This window comes from Tiliqua scincoides, chromosome 1 (genome assembly GCF_035046505.1).
Source record: "Tiliqua scincoides isolate rTilSci1 chromosome 1, rTilSci1.hap2, whole genome shotgun sequence".
NCBI lineage: Eukaryota > Metazoa > Chordata > Lepidosauria > Squamata > Scincidae > Tiliqua > Tiliqua scincoides.
In genome coordinates, this window is record NC_089821.1 from 87,469,350 (window position 1) to 87,491,457 (window position 22,108).

At 41.7% G+C, this 22,108-nt stretch overlaps 1 protein-coding gene and 1 pseudogene across 1 annotated transcript in view; one reads left to right on the forward strand and one right to left on the reverse strand.

Moving 5' to 3' along the window:
- Nucleotides 1-22,108, forward strand: part of THSD7B (thrombospondin type 1 domain containing 7B) — a 432,240-nt gene that overhangs the window by 251,881 nt on the left and 158,251 nt on the right. The window lies entirely within an intron of this gene.
- Nucleotides 3,484-3,602, reverse strand: LOC136637882 (5S ribosomal RNA; annotated as a pseudogene).

Here is a 22,108-nt window from a genome sequence, read left to right on the forward strand (position 1 = left end):
GGCTACAGCCAGAATAGTCTTTGAAGCCCAGGTATACCAGTCTTACCAATGCAGAGCTCATATCTGCCTGCCTGCCTGGCATTAGCAGCTAGATACAGTAATACAGAAAACGCACACCTAAGTCTCTCTAAAATCTTTCTGTTAAATAGTGGGTCCATGCGAATAAAAGAAGGCATAGAGATAACAGCTCAACACATTTATTTCATCTTCAGAACAGAACCTGGCAATGAAACCACAAAGCAAACACCCCTGGCTTGATACCCCTTAGCTCTGCTCAGATTCCCCATGATTGGTGCTGTTGAAACACTAAACCAGGGGGCCAATCGGACGGTAGGATTTCGATCCACTGGCCAGCCATAAGCCTGGGCCAATCGGTTATGCAGGATTTCGATCCTGCATAACTTACCATACATAACACTTTCAAATATAGAAAATCATTGCAGGAGATTAGTATCTTCATATTTAGGCTCACACTAGAATGGAAAGTGTCCTGTGTACACCAAAACCAACTTCTGCAGCAGCTGCAGTCCCGTAGCTGTGCCCCTGAGCTCCTGCACACTGTTGTACTCCTCTACACTCCTTCATGGGGAGTGAATCCGCAAGCCAAAGAGTGACTGTAACTGGTCACTTTCCTCCCGGATGTGACACTGCTAAGAAATGTATGCATTCCTGGACCTGGTGTGTATGGCTTGTGGCAGTAGTCACCACCATGTACTCATGGTAATGCCCCCACATCCCACATGGGCAGTGAGCCTGGGTGAGATTGAAAAATGGAAGATCCCAGGAAATTTCTGGGCCCCCTCCTTTAGCTCCTGGGCCCCCTTTCTCACCCTGGGCCTGAGTGCAAATTACCCCCTTTACCCCCCTCTCCTAGGCCCTGTCCAGGAACTTCAAGCATTACCATCCCTCTCAGTGTTAGGTGGGCATTAAGCACTTGTTTGTTTTCTCACATGTGTTTATTGACCAAGTGTGCATGTTAACCTCATTGACAAGGTGTGTGGGCAATCACTGAGACCTCTTTAAGGAAAGTGAAACATTTGTTTCCTTTACTCGTGGATGCATTGTAGCTGCATCAGTGCTGGAAAGTTGGTTAGAATTGGACTCCGTGTATGGTATGTGGGGGCATAAGCTATTCCTTAGTTTTTGCTGTCAATTTGTGGCTGCAGTATTGTTTTTAATATTCTTGCTTGATTGACTTTTTCATTTTTTTTTAAAAATGCTGATTGACCATTGAGGCTGAGGGTACTGAAAAACAGCATACAGATGTACTAATAAAGATATACAAACAATCTTGTAGAGTTCATATGATCATTCGTACCTCATAAAAAGCCATATCTGTGCCATGACTTCACCTTTATCCCTGTTCAAATAGTAATGGAATCATATTGCAATGTATTTTAGCTGCATTTTCTCTGTTTATGCATGGGGAGGGCTTTACATTTGAGAGAAAGATTTTGTAGCACAGGGCCCGATTCTATCCAGCTTCCCAGCACTGATGCAGCTATGCCATTGGGATGTGCATGACATCCTGCAGTGGGGGGGGGGGGGTCAGTCACAGAGGCTTCCTCGAGGTGAGGGAATGTTTGTTTCCTTACCCCTGAGTCTGCATTGTGGCTGCACTGGTGCTAGAAAGTTGGATAGGATTGAGCCCTCAGTTTCTCTGATATGTTAACTTTCCATGTGCAGGGGAAATTGGACATAAGAATGTTCTTCAGCAAATATTCCATCCTCTAATCTATGTTCTGAAGTACCCTTCTTCAACTTCTGCCCGGCTCAGAGTTTGTCCTACCTCCTCCCTATACTTGGAGATTCTGCCATCTGTCTTTCATACTAGGAGGGAATAGATGACACCTCCTGCTCTCTCTCAGAAATGAATATAAATATCCAATGTCAGTGAATATTCAGTTCATGGAAAATAAAAAGTTGATGTATTCTAATTATAAATTCTAGTCATAATTAACTTGTGTGGTAGGTGATTAGAAAAATGACACTGGCTTTATGGAACATTGAGTTTTATATTTATTTTTCGAATGATTAATTACCTCATGCACATAAAAACAGCTTTTAAAAACTCTCTTTTGTTGTCCATTCCGTCTCTTGCTTACAATGGTTGATAGCTTATTCAAAATGTAAATAGCTTCCTAGCCAGTACAAAAGAGTAGTTATACCCAGATTATATGCTTTGATGAGAAAAAACCTAACATCATATCTTACGGTAGCCAAAGCCTAGTTTAAATTGTTATCTTTTGCCTTGCAACCTTGTATACTTTTTTCTAGTTATAAAAATGTAACAGGGAAACATAAATACCAAAGGCGACAGGAGAAAATCCTATTGAATGTAAGATTAACATTTTTTTTAAAGACAAATATAATTAATCTGATACACATTATCTGCCAAAAGATGAATCTTTGGATTATAAGCTTTAAAGCTTAATATGCAAGTGATAGGTAGCTGGCAGGTGTCTTTCCAACTGTTAAATGCATTTCAATTTTCTTCCCTGGCATAGAGTAGTGAAATTCTAGTGCATTTTGAAAAAAAAATCTAGGTTTTGCGATACAGTTAGCAGGGCCTAGGAGAGGGGGGTAAAGGGGGTAATTTGTACCCAGGCCCAAGGTCAGAAAGGGGACCCAGGAGCTAAAGGAAGGGCCCCCGAAATTTCCTGGGATCTTACATTTTCCAATCTCACCTAGATTCACTGCCTATGCGGGATGCTGGGGGTATTACTGTGGACACATGGTGGTGACTACAGCCACATTTTGGTGCACCAAAAAGTCAATTTTGGTGCACATAGGACACTTTCCATTCTAGTGTGAGCCTAAATACGAAGATACTAATCTCCTGCAATGATTTTCTATATTAGAAAGATTTTAGAAAGACTTAGGAGTGCGTTTGGTTTTCTGTATTACTATATCTAGCTTCCAACGCCGGGCAGGCAGGTAGACCTGAGCTCTGCATTGGGAAGACTGCATTGGGAAGACCTGGGCTCCACAGACAATTCTGGCTGTTTGGCCCCCATTCTGCCTACCCCTATTGCTACTTCCCCCACTCTTGTTTCACTCCCTCCCTCTTTGAGAAGGGGCCCTGAAGAATCTTTGTACCCCCTGATAAAATTCCTCTCAGAGTCCCAGATGGTTAGAAAAGACGGTGTTTATTTTCATGCAGCTTGTCAGGCAGAGTAAAGTGAAATATTATTCCCTGGAGGAGTTGAATGACCTGTTGCACTCACTTGTATTATTGTCATCTTTGTCCAACATAGACAAACATATCAGTGTTGCGTTGTTTTTTTTTTGAAAAAAAAATTAAAATGGAACTATGTCCCGAACTTCCCTGTCTATCCCATTTTCTCTAGTTTCTTTGTATTATTTCACTTGTAAATGAGTCACCATACCATTTTTGCTGTGACTGGTAATAATTTGTCATCTGCAGAATTGAATATGAAAGTAATGGTTGGCAACCTTCAGTCTTGAAAGACTATGGTACAAGCCTACAGCACCCCGGTATTCCCAGGCGGTCTCCCATCCAAGTACTAACCAGGCCTGACCCTGCTTAGCTTCCAAGATCAGACAAGATCAGGCATGTGCAGGGTAACAGTTGCTGTGAAAGTAAAAAGTGGTGTTTATGTGCATAGGCTAACCCTCCCCCTCCCCAAAAAATGCATTTTGTTTTTAAGCACCATTTGTTTGGCTAGTGCTGCATACTCTACTGAGGAAGAGGGGCAAAAGAGTTGCATTCTGCAGTGGCATAGTTAAGGGGGAGCAGAGGGAATGCATTGCCTCAGGTATCACATCTTGAGGGGGTGTGAGCCACATCCCTGACAGAGGATCCTGAACCGTCCTGGAGATAGTCTGAAGCGTGGGTCTGGGGGGAGGCCTAATGTGAGGTTTTTTGCAAAAATCCAGAAGTACCTTTCTAAGTCCTCCCCTCTCCTCTGACCATGTACACCCCCAAGGGGCATTCTGGGCATGTGGTCCCCAGGAGGTGTTATAAATTTTTTGTGCCTCTGGGTGCCAGATCCCTAAGCTAAGCCACTGGCATTCCCACAGAATTCCCATTTGAAGACTTTGAGAGCAGGTTGAGAACAGTAGCCCACCTGGGGGTTGGTTTTCACTGAAAATATGCTTTTCCCTGTCTCTTTTTAAATGGCAGTTGGAAATTTTCTTTTGTTTTACTTGGCCTTTTAAACTCTTCAGTTTTAGTAGTGAAACTATAGGTAACCCCCCTTTTTGCCCCCTTTTACTAATTTGTTTATTGTAATAGGTTTGATGTGTCAGGAGAGATGGAATATAAATCTGTATAATAATAATGGGTTGTGTAGTAGCCCTACCATGCACACAAGGAAGGAAATTTGTGCATAGGAACTGTTCTGATCCTAGCCTCTGACATCAGACCCCTCTCCCCACAAGCCACCCACATCACTCCTGAAGATCAGGGGACCCTCTGGAGCAAGATGAGGTATGCCTTGGGGGGAGGGGGCTTCTGAGGTGCAGGGAATTAGTGAAAATTGCCACCCCTTTTCCACAGAATGAACTTAGCTTATGATAAACCTCAATAACAATGAAACTGTAAAATGCAATATATATTGTTGTTTCTGTGTCACTTAAGAACTGATTTGAAATTTGTCTGTTTTTGCAGCTCTTGGTCATTTTCAGAAATTCCCAAGTCTTGGAAATAGTTATGGTTAAATACTTACTCAGTGTGTAATTTACATGCTGACTGTCCACTTGCCCCTCACATTTAATCTCCTTTGTAGAAGGCAGTCATTGTCTTTGTGATACAGATCTATGCTTTATGAGATAAACAAATGAGTAATTCAAAATTTGTCATTGATGTGAACCTAGTCATAATTTTTGAATTGTCTGTTAACAAACACTAAATCAGTGTCTCTGTTTTGAAACAATAGTTGTATTTCACCAGGTATATTTGACAGTTCATTATCTTATCTGTGAGAACTCCCTTCTTCTCACATCTCTTCTCTGAAGCAATATCCCCACAGCTGAACTTGTGGTAAAAGTCAAGGTCACTACAGCTTGAGAATAAAGTTTTATACAGGAATTACATGCCTTGCTATGGCGAACACGAGTAAATCAAACGCACTGATATGGTATCTAAATCTACAGTAACTTGGCTTGTGTTCTATATGAATCAAGTTATAAGAGAATTTGTACCTACCCTTTTATAACTCTGTCCTCCTTGGCAAGTCTTTCTACATAAAGTTTTCTGCTAGAACTAAGCTTGCAGTTATGAAGGGGGGGGGGAATCTTCTGTTTGACTGAAAGATGTTTGCAGAATATTGTATTTCTTTGGCAACTTTCTGGTGGAAAGCACAAATACCTTCAAATAAAAATTAACTTGTTTTTTGCTTGGTGGCTGCTTTGGAGTGTTGAATTTAATCAGTTGTTATCCCAGGCCATCTTTCATTTTGTTATAGAACAAATATTCATGAAAATGGAAAAAAGCAAGATTGATTGCATTTTGTTTCATCTGCATGAAAGAAGCTTTCAATGAGATGTTTCTGTGTGTAGATATACCTAACACTTTTCCGGCAACTAAGTCCACTGTAATTAATGAAATATTTGATATGACTAGATAACTTTTTTCCGTACATTAAGAACAGAAATCTTTAATTCATAAGTTTTATAATTGCTTTCCAAAATATTGCCAGTAGGCAAAACTTGTGCATTCCGCTAATCTTTGCCTCAAGCTGTAATTTGCCAATGTGCTCATGTTGTTGGCATCTATCACATTAAAAAGAGTTTCTACTTTTACAACTGAACCATCTATTGATTGATTGATAGTAATAATCCAGTTTTTTATAGCATATGGAAACCATTTAAAATATTCTTAAAAATTCTAGATTCTAAAGTGATGTCAAATGCTTTAAGTGCTGTGGGCACAATCCAACAGAGTCAAATGCATTTAATCCCACTGTGTGTTTAATTCTCCCTTGGTTTGTGGATTAGGACTATAACCCAAATCCAGCAAAATCCCCATCAATTATAACTAATAACTTCAGATTTCTGTTTATAACTTTAGCACAAACTTGACACCAGATAGCTGTATAAATAGTCATTTTCAATATACCACAGGGCAATAGTGAGTTGTGGGATTTTAAAAATGTTGTTTCCTGTGTCAGCTTGCAGTACAAATTTTGCCACTTCATTACATTATCTATTCTGTTAAAGCTTTAGGATTCACATGGGTCCCTCGATTATCGTTTTCTTTGGGTACATTCCTAACCAACTTTCCAGCACCAAGGTAAGGGCAATGCAGCTTTGAGGTAAGGGAGCAAACATTCCTTGACCTTGAGAAGGCATCTGTGACTGCCACATAACTGCAGGATGCAGCACATGCCCCATTGGCACAGCTGTGTCACTGCGGGAAAGTTGGTTAGGATTTGAGCCTATTGCTCCTAAAGAGTCGGCATAGGTCCGAGATGACTCATTGATGGCTGTGTGGCCTACTTACCTCTCCTGGGCCATCTGCTTTGCCCCACCACCAAAGGATGCAGCACACACTCCACTGGCACCGCTGCATTGCATAAGCTGGTGGGGGATAGGACCGGGGCCTGATATCTCCTGCCTGTCCCACTTCCTGCCCTGATCTTCCTCCAGTCCTCCCCTGAACTGCCCATGACTCACTCCTGCTGCCACCTCCACCCCAGCCTGAGTGGGTTGTTGGTGAGCTTGCCGGGCCTCCAGCCATTTGTTTCTGCAGCTTTTGACTGTGGCATGCCTTTTGTAGCACAACACTGAAACTTACGGTGTTGGTTCAATAAGTGCCCAGTAGAATTGGGCTGTTAGATAACTTATTTACTGTGAAACAAAAACAGCGAATTATCTGATTATAAGACAGTTTGAAACATTGTGAGAAGAAGCACTGGCATTCTCAACTTCTTCAGCAATCAGTCTCAGCTTGTGGCCCCTTTTGTGCCATTATTTTTCTCTCTCTGTCCTCATGTTCTCCCAAATATCCAAACCACAGGGCTCTCAGGTGTTTGGGTTTAATTCCCTCATGGCATTTTCTGCAGGTTTTTATTAACAAAACTTGTTTTCCACCTTAATTATCTACCCAATTTTAACTTGCCCTCAATAATCGTCTAGTAAGCATGGCTCATAAATTTTGCTGCGAGTTCCTTAGAAAACATTTTACCTGCAGAATGCATTATCTTTTATTGAATCCCATAAATAGGCAATTCTTGTGTAGCATTTTGATGATTCAGTAGTTTCTTTTCTCCCTCTCCCTGCCTGTTGGTCCATCAACTACACTCAGTGGCTGCTTTTCCTGCCTGAAAAATCAAGAAGGCTAGGAAGAAAAGCTGCCCTGGCTTGACCTTTGTTACCTTGTTGCTATGCATTTCAATGTTCCCTATCTCAGCAAATGTTCAGAGACATTTTTCTTCTGTTATCTCCCTGAGTACCTCTACCAGAACAACTTTCTCTTTATTCTGGCTTTTCTTTCTCCTGAGTTGTTTGGTAAGCTATATCTTGTCTCTGATCACACAACCCTCTCTTCTTCTTTAATCCCACTGACCTCACACAGATTTTAAAGGCCACAGATCTCTCATATTCCCTTGGGAAGTGCAAACAAGCAGCACAGAGATTCTAATGACAGATAACTTTGTCGTTATTTGTGACTTTACATGGCTGGCTTGGAAATGACATTTATCCACCTTCTCCAAGGATTCACTTTTGCCTCTTTAAAATTCACAGCCTAATCCTAACTAGGACTGGGCTGTCCTTTATGAATGGCCATAGAGTGGCATGCAGAGTGCAGTCATAGTGACCATTTTGAGTTCACCAACACAAACGGTGGTGGTGCTGAGGGTCCACTGTTGCTTCTGGCTACATCCAACAGTGAAGGTAGGCTGGCAGCGTGGACAGAGAGCAGCTGGAGGTGGACATAATTGGGCAGGGAAGGGGAGGAATGGGCGGGTTGCTGGATGGGGAGGGGGCTGAATGGGAAGCAAAACGGAGATGGAGGGGTGGATCTCAGCAGCACCAGTGAGCCCCAGATCCTAACCTCATTTTCTATCACCTTTCCTCTCTTATTCTCCTTGGACTTGTGCCAGCAAGAGGAAAAAACAAAGATAAGGATGGGTAAAATTGGAAAGAAAGGTAGAGGGCACTTGATGTAAAACCAGATCTGTCCTATGCAGCCTGTTACTCCAGACAACTCTTCAAAGCAGAATATAAAGAGATTACATTAGTTAGAGAACTGCAACATTTTGTCACAGGCCCCACTTGTGCAAGTAAATATTGTAATCTACTAAATCAACCAATAAGAGCAAAAAATAACAATGCAACTTCCAAGAATAAAAACTGCTATGAGCTACACATACAGCAGCAAAATAAAACTATTTTGACTGAAAGATCAGAAGAAAAATAATAGTCCATCACCTTCATGGAGTTAGTGAGAGAAGAAGCCACGTGTCTGTCTTGGGGGAAGAGAGCTCTCTATAGCTGGGAGCAGCCACCAAGAAGACTCTGTTTCAAATACCCACTAACTTAGTTTTATACAGAACTGGGACCTAGAGCCAAGGCTCCTCCTCCCCATGTCATCAGTAGACTCATAACTGGTCACATGGCTCTTCTGTCCACTTTAGTGTTTTAATGGTCATAACCAGCACCTTGAATTGTGCCAAGTGATATAAAGAGCAAGCACAGATGGATCAAAACACTTTGAATGCCAGGTTCCTGATAGCAGTATGGTAGCAGTGTTCCACGTCACAAGGTTTCAAGGTGTTTTTTTTTTCTTTTAAACCTCTAATTATGGGTTAAGCAGCAAACCTGAACACTTTTAATATCACTGGGATAGTACATGAAAAATGGAGCTTGCATATTAATTGCAATTATTAACACCTCAGATTCCCCAAATTAATCGCCCCATCTCATGCACATAGGGAAGGACTGCCTTATCTCAACAGGTGATTCATATCACATGGGGTCCACGCTGGTGTAGCAAGACTACATAAATTAGGCTTATAGGGGAATATAAGAGGGTTCTGGTTTCCAGAACTCAAAGTTGTATCTATCACCCCATGCTTCCCTGGTCTTCCTTTCCCGTGGAGGCTCTGGCCTGCTTCTCTGAAGTAAATTCTTTTGCTTTACGTTCTCTACTGAGAACGAATTACCAGCACAGTGAAAGTAAAAGGGTGCTAATGAGCAAGCTCAGAGTGGTGCTGTCTTTCTCCATGTTCATGACAAAGGCCTTCCCAATTACAAATTACCACATGGTGCCTGGAAATTGGAGGAAGTCAACCTCGGCCTGCTGTCCAAAGCAAATGTGATAATAGTGGGCTTAACAGTTAGAGACTACATGATCCCTTCCCTGTGTGCCAAAAGAGCCACAGAGTAAACCTTGAAGTGTATACAGAAGACTTTCATAACAATGGATTCACTTTACAATGGACTCTCTGTAGTAAATGGAATCTTATCGCTATGTGATAAGATATTCACAGTATGCTGGGCTAACAGTTGCCAACAACAGGACTTCATGGGTGATAAGCCAATCAAGGATGTGTGTGTATTTGGTAGCATCTCAAGCAATAGTAGTATTTTTAACATCATGGCTGTATGTATGAAGAGAAAGATGCAGCCTTGTAGTTTGTGTTATATAATTACAGCATCATGTAAACTGATAACCATGGCCCCTAAAGTGCATTGTTAGGTACCTTTTAAATAATCTTTTAGAGAGGGGAAATAGCTTAGTTCCATGGCAGAAACGTCAATTTCTGAGGTCTTCAAATGAATTTCCCAAAAGTAATGCATTATTGGGTTTACGTTATGCTAATTGCACAATGCAAGCAGCAAGACTGGGGTTTGTTTGGCAAACCCAAGAGGAGTTTGCCAAACAGAGGAGTCTCCTCCTCTGCTGCGGGGGATTGGAGAAGGGAAGGTAGTTGGGCTTTGGCTGGGCTTTGGGGGAGGGATTCTTAAGGCACCAGAACCTAATATTTTCTCAATACAGTCATGTCCCTGGAATGGCTTACCATTGTAAAGTGAAGGTCTACTGTATTCTCATCCTTTTTTCACAGTCTGGTCTACCCTCTGGCTCAGTTAATCAGGCTCAGCTTACTGCTTTTTCTGCAGCAGGGACACCAAGCCATGGGCAAGTAGTCTAAAGCAGGGGTTTCTAAACCTTTTGGCTGATGGGCTGCATCAGATATCTGGCACAGTGTCGAGGGCCAGAAAAAGAAATTAAAGATAAAATTTAAATAAATACATTAGACATGGAGCTTAGATGAATAAATAAATGAATGGGCTCAAATGTCCAGGATTTCTCCAAGCACCAACACAGCCCAAGAAATAAAGCACACACTTAAATGGACCCCCATTCCCTCTCCCCACAAGCACACTTCTGATTGTGTTTGGTCAGCTGGGCCAGAGGCTCTCGGGGGATCAGAGGCTAGCCGCGGGCCGGATAGAGGCTCTCCGCAGGCCACATCTGGCCCCTGGGCCGGGGTTTGGAGACCCCTGGTCTAAAGAGACAAGGGTGTTGACTTGTGCTCAAGGCTGAATGATTGTAGGAGTGTTACATAATTATGGGTTTAGATTAGAAAATGACAGACCAAATATAAAGTGGAAGTTGTGGCAGAAAGATCATTCAAGTGAGTATGGAATACTCAGAGCAGGTTTTGTGAGTGAAAATTCTACACAGCCTCAGATGTTGGGGTCCTCAGTTGCCTCAGACTAGGCATTGATGCGGTTTAAAAGAAGCCAACACCTACAACTAAAGAGTTTGGGATCGTTCTCCATATTAATACTTGTACTTTGACTGCTTTTTAATTTTGATAGTTCACTCTGATGTAAATCTCAAATCAATGAATGAATGACACAGTGCAAATATTTATTTTTTATTGGGGTAATAAGCAGGAATTTGTAAGGCTTGCCAAATGTTACGCATCCTTCCGGAGTCATTTTAATTTGTGTTTCTGTGCTTGTGGTGAACATCTGCTATTTGCAGTATTTCTGACACTTGAAATTTCAAACTTCAGTGCTCACTTACAAAAGGAATACGGCTGAGGAATTCTAATGGCTGTTCAAAGCTTTACATTGTCTTCTCATTAGATTTTATTTCCTAAATAACCTATCTTGGAATGAAAGAGATCATTATCCATTTTTTTTTTTAATTTTTGAGTTTTCCGTGGAATAGGGACTGCCAGGTTTATTAGTCCTGTTTCTTATTCTGGCCCTGCAGTTTCAGATATCTTTTTTATCTTTCTGCAGTAGAAACGATTGATAACGATAGCAGAACCAGCAACTTGGGTCTTTAGTGCTTGGCAAGACATAAGTTACAAGTAAAAAAGATGCTGTCAATAGCAGCTGCTTCCTTATTGCAGCTGCTCCTCTTTCTGCCAAGGAGGCTTACGCACAATCCATTTACTCAGGAATTAACATCATTTGTCACATGTTTATTCAATCGTTATAGAGAATCCAGATACCATAATACCAAACCATTGCATTTCAGCATTTGCACTGTCGGTCAGCTAGAAAGATGACATCACCTGGTTTGTAGTTTTACTATTTTTTGTTTCTTCTCAGCAGTTGGTAGTCAGTGGCGCACAGCTTCTGAAGCTGGAGACCCAATATATGGAAGTTCCATTATGACCAGTAGCCACTGGTGATCCTGCCCCCTGTGCCACCCAGGGCCAAGACCACAGAATGTCGCTCCCCAAAGAGGTGACCCATAAGCGCCAACTTCCCTTACCCAGAGGTAAGGAGAAATGTTTCCCCTTGCCTCTGGCTGAGCCGCTTGTGGCCACAATCCTGTGCTGGATACAACACAAGCCTCTTGGCTTGCCTGTTCCAGCGCAGGACAGGACTACACCCTAAATGTTTACAGTGGATTCTCATTTTACAATCGTAATCCATGCCAGAGACAACTTGTATTGTGAAAATATTATAATGTGAACCATTGTGTTTTGGTAGTTTGTTCCAAGACCTTACAAGTTGACGTTTCTGCTGCAGAACTATTTTCCTCTCTAAAAGGTGATTGAAAATGTTCCTACTGCACTCTTTAGGGGCCATGGTTATCAGTTTACACCAGGGGTGCCTGAAACTCGGCCCAGGGCCATTTCTGGCCCTCAGGGACCCCCATTCTGGCCCTAGGGGAGCTCCTAGACTCCAATGAGCCTCTGGCCTGCCAGACACTTGCTGGAGCCCACGTTGACCAGGCACAACTGCTCTCAGAGCAAGGGCCAACTGTTTGACCTCTTGCATGAGCTGTAGGCCGAAGGCTTCCTCCACCACTTGCTGTTTCACATCTGTGCAGCAGCAGCGCCAGCAAAGGAAAGGCCAGCCTTGCTTTGCGCAAGGCTTTTTATAGAACTTGAGCTATCACAAGATCTTCATTCATTCATATAAGTTCCACCTCTAATGTATTCATTTATGTAAATATATTTAAATTGATTCAAATTTTAAATGTAAATTAACTTTTTCCCCGGCCCCCGACACAGTATCAGAGAGATTAAGTGACCCTCCTGCCCAAAATTTTGGACACCCCTGGTTTATACAGTGTAATTATAAAACACAAATTACAGGGCTGTATCCATCCCTCAAATACATACAACCATGATGTTAAAAATGTTGCTACCAGCTGAGAAGCTACAGAGAAGGCTTTTGTTTGCAACAGCATTCGCATCAGCTGTATTCCCTCCATGTACAGAACCATGATGTTAAAAACATTGCTATTAGCCAAGATGCTACGAAACACTTGCATCACTGATTGACTTACCCACAGGGTCCTATTGCTTGCCGTTTTGAGCCCATTTTCAGATGAATAACTGATTGTATGATGAATCTTGTTTTGCAACAGAGTCCTTCGTGAAATGATTTGATTGTAAAGTGAGGGCCCATTGTGTAGGATTGCAAATTTGGTCTGGTCAATCTTCAAATAGACGACTCTCTGGGAATTTTGTGGATACTGCCTTGAGTTCCATATTGGGAAAAAGGTGGGCTATAAAGTTAGTAGCTAACTTTCAATGAAGTTTTCAAAGAAAGGTGGATGGAATATGTTTCAAGTTGACTATCCCTTTGGATAAGGCAGGGCTTTGAAGTTTTTGTTCGTTTCTTTGTTTGTACTTTTCCAAGCACTATGTTTTGCTGGGAATGTTTTTTGCACACTGGAAATGACAGGTGTGCACAGGAGTTGGTAACTTACCTTGTAGCTGGGGCTTCCCTTTTCATCCTCCTTCCCAAAACTATGCTCTTGGGAAGCTACAGGCAGCTGAACAGCCATATTTTGTTACAGTGGTGTGCCCAATATCTTGCTGGTGTATACCACTGCCTCAGCCATCTCCATATCATGAGGTCAGGCCAGGCAGGGCAGCGCCATGCAGTCAATCATGATAAGCTATACCAAGATCCACCTACCACACTGTGAATTGCTGTAGTGCCGCTGGTTGAAAGGCACTCTTGTGAGATATCTGGCTCTAGCAGTTAGACTGGATGGTCTTGTTCGCCTCTCCAAGATGGTCTTGTAGATGGTCTTGTGGGCCTCTCCAAATCTATTTCTGGAACTAGAAGTCATGGCATGTGGCGCCACCATAATGTGAACTAGCTTTTAGCAGTTCTTGGACTTTAAAAGCTCATCTTTACTTACCTTTTGTAAAAAGACATGAATTGTCTCCTTGCTGTTAAACTCACCCCAATATCTGTGAAGCTTTAATAATACAGTGTGAACACCACCTGAGTTGGAGTTACTAATTAAGATGTCCTCTTTTTCTCATCCTTTTTTTTTAAATTTAAAGGAGCAGAGCCTGGTATCAAAAGCAAGTGACATGCTGTAGATGTCAGCCTTCTTCACTTTTTTCCTTTTATTTTAAAGTTACGAGAGAGAGAGAGAGGGGGGGGGGCAAGCAAAAATGGCATAACTGCTAAGAACTGCAGAAAATAGCATACTGTGAGTGATAATGACCTGAGCAACAAACATTACCATAAGATCAGTAAATCTAATTGCAGGCTCATCTCTCCTTCTTTCAAGGCTCCTCTATTGGCAATATGGCTCAATAGTTCTTACAGGCCAAAGAAGCAAAATGCCTTTCTGTGTGGTGGAGGAGATCAAAGTTTTAAAGCATAATATAAGAAATTCATCTTCCAGCATCTTCCTGCCAGACTGTTCATTATGGAGATTTCTTTTCTGCTTAAGAGAGCAGTTGTGCCCTGAGGTATAGTTTCTGTGAAACAGTTTATCCTTCCACAATACTGAAAAATATTTAAGATGATGTGTAAAACATGGTGATTTCTCCTCCTTTCCTCTTTCTCCTCCTTTTTTTTTTTAAAAAAAATCTTCCTCACATCACAGTTGAACTTTGTTTTAAATGGTATTTAAAGCAATGAACTTAAGTTTCCCCCACTGGGCAGGTGCAACACATCTGAACATTTATAGAAAGGTGCAAACACATTTCATTTCTCAAGTTTCTGCTTGAGACCTTTAGCACAATCTCTTCCTTTCCTCCCCCTCCAGTCTTTTAAAATCCATTTCGAAGTGGCCTTCCAGTTCCAACAAACGCAATCTCTGTTTTCACTTCACATCAAGTGGCAATGTTCTGTAATGGCTGAGAAAGATATTTGACTTTAGGTGTAATGGAAGATAATGTATATTTTTATTATGGCTGTTCAGAGTAGATTTTGTTGTTTACCAGTTTGAGATTTGTGTGTGTAGTTAATCGGAGCTCAGACTAACAACATTAAGCATACTTATTCGTTCATTTTTATACAAAACATGTCTGCTTAAAAATTCCATGGATGTCAGAATTTAACCAGTTTAAAAATAGTTCAGTCAACTTAACAACACATATTTTCCACACAAATGTAAATGTTTAAATCAAGGGCTGTTTGAAATATAATAACTGTCAAGTGGGAGCTGCCAAAATGCTTCTGGATAGCAGTGACTTTTTCCCTGTGCTACAGAGGTGTCCTCACCCCCAGCTATGCTTAATCCCCTGAACCTTCCAGTACCAGTCAGCAGCCACAGATTTACTGTCCCCCATCATTTACTAATGGGGTAGTATTGCCACCACTGCTCTCATACACACTCATTTGTGTCTACTGCTACACATGTGCAGACAGTCTCAGGCCCAGGAATTAAGCTAAATTGGGGAATTTATAGCACCGCAGGTCAAAACACTGTGTAGGATAATTAATTCTGTAGTGGAGCAAACAACCGCAAGGTGCTTCCAGTTAGATTTCCAGTAACCACGAGACGAGAGTTCTCCAAAAGAATATAGATTTTGTTATGAGGTATAGAAAAGTAAGGAAAAGGCAGTGTTTACTTGTAAGATCAATTGCACAGTGATTTATGTTGTTGTGGATGGATTAGTATTGGCAAATAGCTCCATTTGGAAAGGAACAGGTTAAGTGAGGGAGACAAAGAAAGAGTTGGACTGAGTTTCCACTGACAGAGCTGATCCAACAGGAGAAAGGGAGAAAATTAGCAGGAGACAGAAAACAAGCACTGGGAATGGAAAATTTTAGAAGGGATGAGCAGTTATGAGCCTTAGGGCACAATCCTAATGAACTTTCCAGCCCTGGCATAGCTGTGCCAGTGGGGCATGTGCTGCATCCTGCAGTCATGGAGACCTCCTCAAGGTAAGGCAAAGTTTTTCCCTTACCTGGGAGTTGCATTGCCCTTACCTTGTTACTGGAAAGTTGGATAGGATTGCGCTGTTAGATGGATAAAGAAGAGAAATTACATAATCTGCTGGGTGGACTGGGGTACAATGTCTGTCTCTGAAACTAAACCAGGCTGCACAGCTTTCAGATCCCACAGACAAGGAAAAACCACAGCCAAAAAGTTACCCCCTGCTGCTCAGGGAAAGTAGCTCCTCTGGAGATGAGAGTGGTTACAGAGGCTCTGGCTTTCCCACCAGTGTCTCAGCAGCACACTACCAGAGGGCCTTTTACACCTGGCACTGACTGCTTTATGGTGTTTTTGCTTTACATGGTCTCCAGAAGCATCCAGTGGTTTATTTATAATATATTTTTGTGACTCCCTGTGTATACCTTCTTGAAGTGGCACAAGATGACGGACTGTTGAATTGTGTGATGATGTGATTTAGCACAACAGACTAAAAGCCACTATTACCAAATGCAGCATAGAAATCTCATTCAGCAATGCAGAATGGAATAGTTGGGTAGTGTGGACAACGCCCCGGTATGCTATCAGTTCAGTATTGTCCATGTCCTCACAAACAAATGTCCTTGGTATGTGGAAGTCACATATACAGCATTGCAAGATACTGCTGTATGTATGTCAAAGTAAGTCAGCTTGTTCTATAACAGATATGTGTGTTTTTTAGGGAGGGGGAAGGGAATTTATTTTTAAAAGTTATTAAAAATTTTACAGATATGAGAAAATAACACTGTAGGATAAGATGACTTTCATGGAAATATGTTGCAATTATGAAAAGAAGTGGATAAAGATCAGCAGGAGAATAGCATCTAGATCATGAGAAGTAATAGTATCACTGCATTCTGCTGTAGTCAGACCTGAAACACTGGCATATCATGTCCGATTCTGGGTGCTGTAGTTAAAGCAGGAAATTGACAGACTGGGATGGGTCCAGAGGAGGACAATTAGGATGGCAAGGTGGCTTTTGAGGAAAGTTATAGTTGGGCATATTTAGGTTGGAGGAGAAATGGTTAAGAGGTGACATGACAATGGTTAAGAGCCTCTACACGTATCTGAGAGGCTAAGATGTTGAAAATTGGTCAGGCTTGTTCTCAGTTTCTTCAGAGGGCCAATGTAAATAAAACAAGGGAGGATACTTTAGGAAGGATTTCCTGACAGTACAAACTATTCAGTGGTGGAACATGTCTTGTGAGTTGACTCTCCATTGTCAAAGGTCTTTAAGGAGATGCTGGATAAGGAGACCACCTATGAGGGATGGTATAATTGTGGACTACCTGTATTTGGCAAAGGGTGATGATCTTGTAGGGTGATGATCTTGCAGGGTTCTTCCAACTCTATGATTCTACAATATTGTCTAATGTCAGAAGTTTCTCAGGCCAAAATGCCTGTTTCTTTTTCCTTTTTGTAAGGCAAGCTTGCAAAGGACTGAGGCATTAATAATAATAATAATAATAATAATAATAATAGTAGTAGTAGTAGTAGTAGTAGTAGTAGTAGTAGTAGTAGTAGTAGTACAGGTATTTATATACCACCTTTCTTGGTCGTCAGATTTCTCCTCAGACTTTATTCAAGGCGGTTTACATAGGCAGGCTGTTCTAAATCCCCGTAGGAATTTTTACAATTGAAGAAAGGTTCTATCTTTCAAGAACCACAACATTTCAGATGGATCTTTCTGATCTGGTATCACATTCTGGCCTCCAGTTTCCTCCCACACAAGCTGACAAGTAGCTCCTTCATCTCTCACATGGAGGGCAGCCAAGACGCTTCTTCGCTCACACCAAAGAGCAGGTGGAATAACTCAGCTCAGCTTGTCAGCTGCTTCAAGGTCTCACCATTCACGGTGCCGGTGGCCTCGAACTGGCGACCTGCAGATGTTATCTTCAGGCAAATGGAGGCTCTACCCTCTAGACCAGACCTCCTGCCCAGTAAAACAGTAACGGATAATAATAAGGAGCAGCTTGAATCAATAGACTTTTCAAACACAAGGCCTCAATTAACTGCTGCTAAGTGTCCATCACTTTCAAAGGCCTCTATTATGCCAATGTAAGTGTACTTCCTTAATGCAGCTGAAGTTATTTAAGTAACGGTCTTTTTCAGGCCTGCCAATGAAGTGTATATTGGCCATTTGAACGGTTTGCTGTTTTCAAGGTTGCCTTTAAGCCATTTGCTGTAGGACTATTGAGATAAACATTGGCCTGTAGGGGTGGCTGATGTTCATGGGTCTTCCTGTTGTCCTGAAATGATAATGTCCTATCTCCCAGTCACAGCTTAAAACCAGACCAAGGTTAGAGCATCATCAGCTTCCTCAAAAACAAATGGATCGGACAGGAAGCAGAACTCACTTTCGCACTAAAACTTCTCAAGTTACTTTTCTATATAGTCATATAACACCCAGGGTGACCAGACGTCCTCTTTTTTCAGGTCATGTCATCTCTTTTAACCTTGTATCCTGGAAAAGAACTTTAATGTCCTCCTTTTCCCTATGAGCTGACCCCCTGTAGGCAGTGCATAGCCTTTTTGTAATTATATATTATATGTACTAAATTATATGTAATATAGTTTGAAATTTTACAGTAAGTAATATAGTGTTTAACCACATGAAATCAAGATAGTGTTTTTAGCTTTTATTTTGTCACATTTTTCTTGGATATCCTACATTTTGAGGTGCCTTGTCCTCTTTTGCTGTTACAACATCTGGTCACCCTGATGAAGCCATATTCACATTAGTATTTATATACTGCTTTTCAACAAAAAATTCACAAAGAGGTTTACAGAGAAAATCAAATAACTAATGGCTCCCTGTTCCAAAAGGGCTCCCAATCTAAAAAGATGCAAAAGAACACCAGCAGACAGCCACTAGAAAAGACACTGCTGGGGTGAGGAGGGCCAATTACTCTCCCCCTGCTAAATAAAAGAGAAGCACCCACTTGAAAAAGTGCCTCTTACCCAGTTAACAGGGGTTAGGTTTCTTTCCAGAAAAAGCAAGTTCATCCCACTTGTGTTTATGCTCCCTTATTTCTTTTTAATGCCTATCTTTATTGCTCATAGACACATTAGGGGAAGAAAGGCTGCATCAGTATTGTACTGCTGCCCCGAATGTCAGAGGTAGCATACCTTCTGACAGAGCTGTTCCTTTGGAAACGCATTATGCAAATTCTACAGAATCTGCATTGCATTCAGTGTGCTATATCTTTGTATAAAGATGCTATGCAGGCAGACTGAACTGTTTAAAGCTTAGAGTCTACGTTTTGCTACTAAGATGAGCCAAGATCTCCTTCAGTCATTACTGTCTGGATATTAGGTTTCATGCAAAGAGCATACGATTAATTATTAAGATGAGTATTATTTATATGTAGTAGTGCCATCAAGGTACATGCCAATGTACAATAGAAGGCATGTTCTTCCCTGAGGATCTGAAAACAGATACTAAAGAGAAAAAGAAAGAGTGCAGGGGAGTGCAATATCTAGGAAAAATATGTGATTGTTTAATGTACACATGCTTAGGCTTAGGTGCAGTAGGGTAAAGTGCCAGGGAGTAGCACCAAAGCCTTCATGGAAAGAGTGTGTTTTGAGGGAATTGTCAAAGTAAGAGAGGATGAATCCCACAGATGAACTGTAACAGAGTGCCAGATATAAGAGACAGCAAGGATGAAGGGGCAGTGATGATTCAGAAGTGGATTAAAGGAAGGGCATGATTTGATCAGAGTGACAGGAATGCTGGGTGAAGGTGAAGAGACTGAGGTGAGACAGTGGGAGACCAGAGAGGAGATGTTTCCAGTAGTCGAGATGAGAGATGATCAAAGTGTGAGAAGGGCTGAATTTCTGCAGTGTGGTAGGGGGAGAAGGGTGGTGATTTGGTGGCAGTGGAAATGAAGGACAGGGAGGTGTCAAAAGATGAAACAAGTTGTCAAATCTGCTAAACAAGGTGAATGATGACATTTTTCATGGGAAGTACAAGAAAAAGAGGATTTGGGAGGAAAGTTTTATCTTGAACATACTGAGTTTAAGAGAATATGTATGCATTATGAGGCTACCTTCATAACTGGACTTTTTCACTTATCTGTAGTCTCCTGTGATTGGCAGTGGTTCTCCAAGACTTCAAAGGTCTTTCTTCAAAGGGGTTTCCCAAATCTGCTACTTGAGAATATCTATTACCCCAGTAGCTTACTGAAAATTTGAAATGTCAGAGACAAGCACATCATTGATTGCACCTGCCTTTTTCTGTTTAACTCCAAAAGAGCTGGGAGAAGTCCAGAGTGGCACAGACAAGAGGTTAACCCTATATGGTGTGTTCCTTGTGAAAATCTTTCTTGAGTTGTTTTCTGCAAATATAGAAAGGTGGATGATCAGGAAGTGATGATTAGGAGGTGATGATCAGCAGGGAAATGATAGGTGGGTGGGGGCGTGAGGCATGCAAAGTCCCAATGCATTTCTGAACAGGCGAAGTTTGCAAGCTGACTTGCGTTGAGAGTAATTATTTCCCTGAACAAGTCTACCGAGAAATACAGTCCCTATTGCTAGCTATTTACCGTACATTGTACTAGGAATCCGGGTCCCTGCAGTTACTAGAGAGTAAGTAGGTATGCCTTCCAGGAACCATCACTAGGTATCACTGCAGACCTGGCAGAAACAGACATGAGTATACCTGTGCTTGAACTTAAGTATGTTGAATGGTGTCACAGAGTTACCTGATTAGAAGAGTGGAACCCTCTTGGCAGAGGCATAGCTGGGTCATTTGACACCCAGGGCCCATAAATTTTTATCACCCCATATGACATAATTAATTAATTATTAAATTATTAATTTTATTATCAGTTAATTAATTCACATTTTATACCATCCTTCCTCTAAGCAGCTCAGGGTGGTGTACATAGTTCCTCCCCTTATTTTGTCCTCACAACAACCCTGTGAGGTAGGTGAGACAGAGATAGTAATAGTCGTGACATGAAATGAATAATAATAATGGCCAGAAAATAAATGCCGTGAATATTTCCCCACCAGCAATGGATGAAATTCTGCATCAAATGGTATATAACAGGATGGTATTATTCCTAAAAGCCATGATTTCCAGAATTTTGGTCACTAGGGTGTTAACCCCACCCCCCCCCCCGGTTATCTCATTGGCCTGTTTTGAGTTAAGGCAGTGGCTCTCAAACTTTTAACACTGGGACTCATTTTTTAGACTGACAATCTTTCTGGGACCCACCGGAAGTGATGTCTGGCTGGAAGTGACATCGTCAAACAAAATAAAATAATTATAAATAATTAAATTAAAACAGATAATTAAATAAGGGGAAGCCAGCCATTTCACCAAGTGAATTTTCTCTGTAGCCTGCCTGCCATAACACCCCCCCCCCCCAAAAAAAAAAATCAGTGTGATTTTCAGCTCTTCCCAGTGCCCACCTTACCAGCTCAAGCCTCTGTTTTATTCTGGGGGGGGGAGTGCTGCTTTCAGGAGCATTTGTTGATCTCCACTTTCATCAGATTGGGACCATGCAGCTAGCCTTGCATTCCCCTTTGCCGGACTTGACCAGCAGACAAGACACGTTTGTTTACTCATGAGTAAACGTGCCCGTGTGGCTTACTTTTGCTTTCCATAGGGCTCAATACATTTGTCTGCTTGGAGGGAGGGACTTCCTTCTTGGGTGTTTTTTGGGGGCTACTTTCATTGGGTAGGAACCATTCTGGTGTCATTAGATTCCTCTCAGCCTGCCCTTTCCAACGGACTAAGGCAAGTTCACCTACTCATGAGTAAACGTGCGATATGGCTCGGTTTCACTTTTTATAGGGCTCTATACATTTTTTGGCTTCCAGTTTTTTGGCCATAACTTTTGTTGAAAATGGGATATTTTACCCTGGTTTTTTGCTTTGCATTCTGCTGGAAATTCCTCATCCAATGGTATAAGCATATTGGGTGAGCATAATGAGCTAACCTCCATGATGTTAGCGATGTTGGGTCATTTGTGGTGTCACACCCCCAAGGCTGATACCTGGGGCAGACCGCCCCCCTGCCCCTCACTAGCTATGCCACTGCCTCCTGGCATTCCATCCTACTCCTTTTCTCAGAGAGGCTTGACTGACAAATCATAGTGCATAACACTCTCAGTGCAGGACTTGGATAATCCAAACATGAAGGACTCCAGTCCACATGAGCACATGGCTGTTGACAATGACATTTCAAACCAAGGACAAAAGCTTCTGCAAGATGATAAACCAGCAGCTTTTAGGCTGCTAAACCAGCTGATGCTACTGGAGGAATGGTGGTTAGTGTCCAAAGATAAGGTGAAATAGGTGAAAAAACAAGGTTTTCATCACAGGCTCTTATTCATTGATGGTGTTCACTTGATTAAATGATCAGAAGTCTCTTGGAGATTGTCATATCCCCCTGAATAAACTCTCCATATTTATATATATATTTTTTTTTCCTGTTGTAGCTGCTGTAAGTTGTGGTTATGACCTAGGATATTGCTTTCCATC